At 42.0% G+C, this 7,466-nt stretch overlaps 1 long non-coding RNA gene across 2 annotated transcripts; it reads right to left on the bottom strand.

Annotated features, from left to right (window-relative positions):
- Positions 1-486: 486 nt before the first annotated feature.
- Positions 487-4,228, bottom strand: LOC123407402. Of its 2 annotated transcripts, none has more exons than XR_006612594.1 (6): positions 3,609-4,228; positions 3,408-3,532; positions 3,117-3,221; positions 2,215-2,440; positions 1,267-1,311; positions 487-788 (listed from the first exon to the last, which is right to left on the bottom strand). It is a non-coding gene; the product is annotated as an uncharacterized LOC123407402 (long non-coding RNA). The 2 variants fall into 2 exon arrangements; XR_006612593.1 differs by having other exon boundaries at positions 3,408-3,529.
- Positions 4,229-7,466: the final 3,238 nt, after the last annotated feature.

Below are 7,466 nucleotides of genomic sequence, written 5' to 3'. Positions count from 1 at the left end.
TATTGATCACCGAATGGTCGTTGATTTCCATTTACGACCTTTTTACGACCAAAAACAGACGGTCAAAAGCTGAGGATATCTAATGAACTATAACGACTTTTTTTATGGAATGGTCGAAGACATTTACGACCAACGAAAGGTCGTTGGTTCTACGGCCAATTGTATTGGTCGTTGCTTGTTTGCCCAAGCCACATCGGATCCAACGTGGCAAAATTTTGACCAAAGGAATTGGTCGTAGATTAGAATCAACCCGGTCCAGTTCGGTGTTAAAGATGCGCCGAGCCCATTTAAAATATATTTTCTATCACTTTGCATCTGCTACGTGGGCCAAGCCCACGAATTTGATAATTTGTTTTTCTAGGACGTGGCCTTCTACATTCCAGTTCTCTTTTGGGCCTCAAGAACAAATATTCAGAAACTTATGATTATTCCAGCAACAAAGTGAAACAAAGAGGGAATTCAAACAAGCCACGACACAACAGTAGGTACATTTGACATACTTAATTAACATAAACATGAAGCAACATAGGGCAACCCAAGCACGTGAACTACACTACATGGGACTAGAGCTACCATTTCTACCAGCAACAACAACCGCCTAATAGGATTTAACCATTTCTACCAACAACAGAACCATCAATCATCAATCAATTACACTAGCAATTCGTAGCAATGGTGAAGTTCCAAAGACTTCAAACCCCCTCCCCCGCTTCTACTCTTCTAATCCGTGTAGGCGTCGTGTACCCGACCTTGAGCTGCTCAGCCTTGGTAAAGTAGGAAGCCTTCTTCTGCAATTCATAATTCATTTGAACATCAGTGTGGTGCAAGGATGAAACATTAGTGTGGTGCAAGGCAATGGATCTCAGGATAAGAAGTAACAGAAGAGGAATAGTTGAAAAACACATGCAAAATGGCAAGGCGGATATGGAAACTAACATTCAAGCAACAGTTTGAATCGATGAACATAGAGTGTACAAATCCTAACAGGGCTACAGACAATTGAACACACCAAACCATAAATTTGAACAACCAAATCAAGATTAGGCAGTATATCAACAATTGCATAGCGACTAAATTTAAAGTCTCACTGACCAACTAGGTTGAACAATACCCAAATGACGCATTGCAGCGACACCGAAACATGTAAACCAACACATGGTCGGCCAAAATTTTATCGCATCATTGAGCAAACACTGAGATCACGCGGAAGAGACCAACATCGAATAGAGTGGTAACACAGAGGGGATGGGGGAATAGGTAACTTACAGCATCACTAAGAGACTTCCACTTCTCACCACCGGCCTTGCCAACCTGCAATTAAAACACAAATCAAGACACATGATTCGAACGGAAAACTATCGCAAGGCGAGGTTTTAAATAGCGGCCTCTACCCCCGCTCTTGCAGTAGCGCGCACCTAACGTTAACTCTTTTGCATTGCATTGTGATATAGCGGGCTTGTCATGATTCGTCCGATACTGAGTATGTGACAGCGATATTGCATTCTATATAGCGTTTTGTGGTGCGGTCGTAGCGCTCTCACTTCATAAAATATGGTAGTCAGACCAGAACCCTAAACACCACCAAAAGCATGTGTGTCACGCATGCACTATCGTCCAAGCTCCTGTACGACCCACCTCTCTCTCCTTGGTTTTGATGCTAGCCTCAGGTGCTGCTACTCTGGTACACAGTGGAAAGTGGAGAACCTAAACAATTTTTTTTGCGGGTAGAACCAAGACAGTCAATACACGAGAAGTCTGATCTCATTACAAGTTGATTAATTTAATATGGTGCTTCTAGATAGAGAAGTTCTTTGATTAAAATAGTGAGGTTTGGGGCTGGATACACATGGACACAATTGTTTCATAAGTGGTTTTGTAGACTGTAGCCCACAGCTTTGACGACACAAAGATCTTATGTGCATGTCACTTAGGGAGACTGTCACACAGAGCTTATACAAATAAATTGCAAAGTTAAAATAACAATTTTTATTAACAACTCTATAAAAATATACGAAACACGCTTAATATCTTGCACATTTTTATAAGTATGTTGTGAGGACATAGCGCCCGCAATAGCGCCGCAATTTGCGATCCGCTATACCGACCCAAATCCATAGTGAGCCCACTATCCGCTATTTAAAATCGTAATTGTAGCACCATTTCGAACGAGGAGAAAGAGAAAGGGGCGGGAGAAAATGGAACCGAGATGCTTACCAGAGAAACCTGCTTGATGTTGGAGTCCTTGCTGAAGCTATCCCTGTGAAAAGAAAACCAAAATGCCCTGCCCCTAGTCAGGACACGTTACGATGCCACAGAGGCAACACAAACCGAACCACGCCAACGAATCGAAACCAGGGCTGCCATGAAGACTAAGAAGGTGCTTGAGGTGCGCTTGGGCTTGCCGGGGTCCTACTCGGCCTTGAGGTTCTTCACCGCGAGCCTGCGCTGGCACAAAAACATCGACAACAAAGCGAACCAAAAACAGAGGCAAAACAACAACATTTTTCAGATTCCAGACAACTGAAAATTGAACTACATTACTAGTATCAGCCACACAAAACTCCCTGACATTAGTATATTCAGGACAAATAAGTAACAGATTTAGCAAAATCAACAAAAAGTTGTTGAAAGTGGCACTAGCTGATAATAGAGACTCACATCCAAAATTCACTCTCTCTTTGCGAGAATGATAACTCACTATTCAACATTTAGCAGTTTGAAGTAAGTTAGCACAAATACATATGTAAGAGACGTTGCCTTCTTCTCTGCAACGACTTGATATTAGCATGAGTTATATTTCATGAACTGTGGAATGAGTTAAAATTTGATATGGAGAACTCGTCATTATGGAAACAAGCAGGAGCTTACGAATGCCAGCAATCCTAAACTACACATATTGTTACAATTAGGAAACAGACAGATTCAGCCAGCTATACTTAGGCCAAACCAAGGCAAAGTTAAATCAAGCCTTGGAAATTAAAGTTGAATTAAGAGCATTCAGAACAGTTTTGGCACTACAAAATTCAGCCAGCTCCCATCCTTGCCCTTGTGGATGTTCTTTATATGGATCAAGAGTAGACGGGAAGGCATCCATCCCTACTGCCACATATGCATACCTAGTGCAGATGAGGTTTCCTTTGTAGACGAACCAGATCCTGGAAGAGGGGTTGGCCTTCCGCTGCACCCTCACCGCCTTCTTGGACTTCGGCGTCCGCGACTTCCTAGCAACCACAGACACCATATCCATCACAATCACAATCACAAAATGTATCTTGTATCACACCATATCTAGCTAGGAAATGTTATCTTGTACGTATCGATCATCCCTACATCCACACGCGTGCGCACACTGACACTAGACGTATGAACCTACTGCAGGTTCAAGAGAGTGCTAGGTAGGCGGGTACCTGGTGTATCCCCGGTCAGCAATGGCGCCAATGACGATCTCGGTGACGGCATGGTCATCGAAGAGCTAGACCAGCCCCCTCGCGGTGTCGTCCTCGGACATGACGACCTTGCGCGCCTGAACCTGCTCCAATCGAATGCGACCACTCGTTCAGCTCAGCGTCCCGGCGGCGGTGGGGATCAAAATGAGGATCGCCTCATACCATCAGAAAAAACGAAGGGGGAGGAGTTGACTTCCGCAGATGTCGATGAGGACGTCGAGGGCCTTGCTGGCACTTGAGGAACATCATGCCGTGCCCCTTTCACAAGCTGATGACCAGCACCTCCAGCTCGCCCTCGCCCTCGCCCTCGCATACCCGGTACGGAATGCACCCCACCACGATGCGCCTGCCGGTGCTCGCGCTGCACCGCTACTGCTCGCGCCCCTGCCTCACCACAAGAACTGCCATCCTTCGAATCTTGAGCTGGCTCACATGCCTGGTCAGCGCCACGCCCATCCCCGTGCACGCGTGACGCAGCTCCCCGCGTGACGAGGGCTCGTCCTCATCCTCTCCCATGCCGCGGGACGAGGGCAAGCAGAAGTGGCTCGCGCTGGGCTCGCGCCTCGGCCTTGGTGCGTACGGTCGTGGAGGATGAGGAGGCAGAGGAGGACGAGGACTGCGCGTTAGCCGGCCACAGCGGAGGCGGAGGGAGAGGAGGGGCACGAGGGGCATGGGCACCGAAGGTGGCGGTATCCTTGATCTGGATCTGGGAGAGGGAGAGAGAGGGGCGGCGGTGCGTAGGGAGGCGGGTGTTTCGTGCTCTAGGTTTAGGTAGGAGAGGGAGAACACGTTGGATATGTAGGACATGGACAGCTCAGATGCCTTCGGTAGGGTGATCCGTGGGAGAGTGATTCTGCATTCTTATTGGTTTGAGACATGTGTCACTTACAAACTTCTAAGTGCTAGAAAGTAAGGGGATTTATGAAGCAACTATCAAAAATATCATTCAAAATGGCAGCACTAAATTTTCCTCTGAAGTTATGCCACATTTTATGGATAAGAGCAACTCCAACGCGCCGATCCAAGCAGACGACGCTTTTGGCCGCCTTTTGTCCATTTGGATCGATGGCCCGCTCGGTGTCCGCCCTCTTTAAAATAGTTTGCTCAGATGACATCATATTTTGCACAAGTTTGCATCGTGTAGTGACAAACGATATTACATAAGGGAGTTTTCATTTTCTTTACACGAAACTTTCATTGTCCATTTTCCGACTGTCCAAAATAATTTTTTTGTGAATAACCTATCAAATATTCATTGCACAATTGGACCGAATCATTTTTCTAAAATATTAGGTTATATTTAATGTACAATCGACTAAATGGCTGGGTGTAAAAAGCTGTGAGACACCTCTCGTGAAAAAGACAAATTTCCCCAGATTTAGTAGGAACCGGCTCCAATTTGAACTGCAGCTACCTCATAGATTGCTTTTTATTTTTTGCAGAAATATTTTCTAGGTATAGAAGTATCTATTTAATCATACAAGCATCAAAAGTTTTCAAATTTTCAGCCACTAGCTATGAATGGGCATGCCCGCCGTTGTGACCGCATTTTGAAATGGGCATGCAAAATAATAAAAAAGTAAAACTTTCGCAGTGTATCATTATATGTGACAAAGTTACGAAGAAAAATAATAAACTTGTAATACGGTAATTATTTTTAAAAAGTGTTCTAAAAAATGAGCTATCATGTGTGAAGATTCATGGCTTTCAAGCCAAATGATCAATCTTATGGACACATTCATGACATAGTTTGCTCAAATGATCTCATATTGTGCACAAGGGTGCATATTGGAATGACAAACAATGTTGCCTCATAGATTGCTTTTTATTTTTTGAAAAAATCTTTTGTAGGTACAAAAGTATCTATTTAATCATATAAACACCAAAAAATTTCCAAGATCCAACAACTAGCTAGGAACGGGCATGCCCGTCGTTTTGACCGCATTTCGAAATGGGCATGAAAATTTCAAAAAAAATTGAAAAATTGAAGAATATTCACATTGTGTCATTACATGTGACCAAGTTACCGGGAAAAATAATAAACTTCTAATACTATATTTATTTTTAAAAAGTGTTCTCAAAAGTGAGCTATCATTGGTGAAGATTCATGACTTTCGAGCCAAATGATGAATCTTATGGCCACATGTATGGCATATTTTTTTTAAATGTTATAACATTATGCACAAGGGTGCATCTTGAAATGTTAACCAATGTTGCATAAGGAAGTTTTCATTTTCTTTGGACGGAAAATTCATTTACAATTTTTCGAGTGCCCAAAATGAGGTTTTTTTTGTGAAGGACCAACCATATATTTGTTGCAAGATTGGACCAAATCATTTTTATAAAATACAAGGCCATATTTAATGTACAATTGATCCAATGGTTGGATGTCAAAAACTTTTATCCACCTCTCGTGAAGAAGACAAATTTTCATCGATTCAGTTGGAAGCGGGTCAAATTTGAACTGCAGTTGCATTATAGTTTGCTCTTTATTTTTCCGAAAAATCATTTCTAGGTACACAAGTATCTATTTCATCATAGAAACACCAACAGTTCCCAAGATTCAACCACTAGCTAGGAACGGTCATACGTGCCTTTTTGACCGCATTTTGAAATGGGCATGAAAAATGTAAAAAAACAAAAAATTGGAAAAGCTTCGCATTGTGTCACTATATGCGACAAAGTTACGAGGAAAAATAATAAACTTATAATACGACAATTATTTTTAAAAAGTGTTCTTGAAAATGGGCTATCATGTGTGAAGATTCATGGCTTCCAAGCCAAATGATCAATCTTATGGCGACATTCATGGCATAGTTTGTTGAAATGATCTAATATTATGCACAAGGGTGCATACTCGAGTGGAAAATAATTTGATTAAGGAAGTTTTCATTTTCCTTGTATGAAAAATTCATTTTCCATTTTTCAAGTGCCCAAAATGAGTTTTTTCTGTGAAGGACCTACCATATATTTGTTTCAAAATTGCACCAAATAATTTTTTGAGAATACCAGGCCATATTTAATGTACAATTGACAAAATGGTTGGGTGTTAAAAGCTTTTACACACCTTTCGTGAAAAAGACAAATTTGTGTCGATTCACCTAGAAGCGGGTTAAATTTGAACTGCAGCTCCATTATAGTTTGCTCTTTATTTTTCCCAAAAATCATTTATATGTACATAAGTGTCTATTTAATCATAAATACATGGTGTGGTGGCTTGACATCGAGGTTTGTATGGTGGTCGAGGGCCCCAACTCCAGAGCGCGTAAACTTGCATGCCAACCGCGTGGTCACCGCCTCACCGTTGCGTTGCCACACGTTCTGGTTGGAATAGGAATGTGTGGTGGGTTGGACACTCCCTCGGTAGGTGTTAGGAAGAAGAATACAGTACAAGTATCTCACGAGGAGACTGAACTAAGCTCAAACATGAATTAGCAGCCAAGTGTTTGATTAGCGGTGCGGGAAATGCACAAAGACAATGGGACTAAATTTTTACTGAGGATGATAATCTACTAAGGAGACTCTCTTGGCAAATTTTTATCCCAAATGGATGAACCTAGGTGGCACTTGCTTTGCAAAGTACTAAACTGTGCAGAAATATGGATGTTGAAGCTGTGATCAAATGAATGAATGGACTGAGCTGAAATTTGGTGGACGATGTTAATTTGGGTATATGAAGGCACTGTAAAAAAAATGTATACCGTTTGGACATGCCAAAGTGACACTTCGTTCACAATGTGCCAATCTGGGCAGAAAATGGTAATTGAAACTGGGCTCACATAGCTGCCTGGATTGAGCTGTAATTTGGAGGAGGATGATAATTTGGGCACATTAAGGCACTGTAAAAATTTCATAAAATTTTGATAAACAAAAATTGTACTTTCTTCACAATGCTCTGTACTGAACAGAATATTAGAAAAAATATTGTGGGAAACTGGATGAATTAAATGAGCTAAAATTTGGTGAAGTGAGGTTATATGGTCATTTTCATGTCGTGGTAAAGTTTCATCAACTATAAAG

Source organism: Hordeum vulgare, chromosome 7H, assembly GCF_904849725.1.
Source record: "Hordeum vulgare subsp. vulgare chromosome 7H, MorexV3_pseudomolecules_assembly, whole genome shotgun sequence".
Taxonomy (NCBI): Eukaryota; Viridiplantae; Streptophyta; class Magnoliopsida; order Poales; family Poaceae; genus Hordeum; species Hordeum vulgare.
This window is presented reverse-complemented; position numbering and strand designations above follow the sequence as displayed.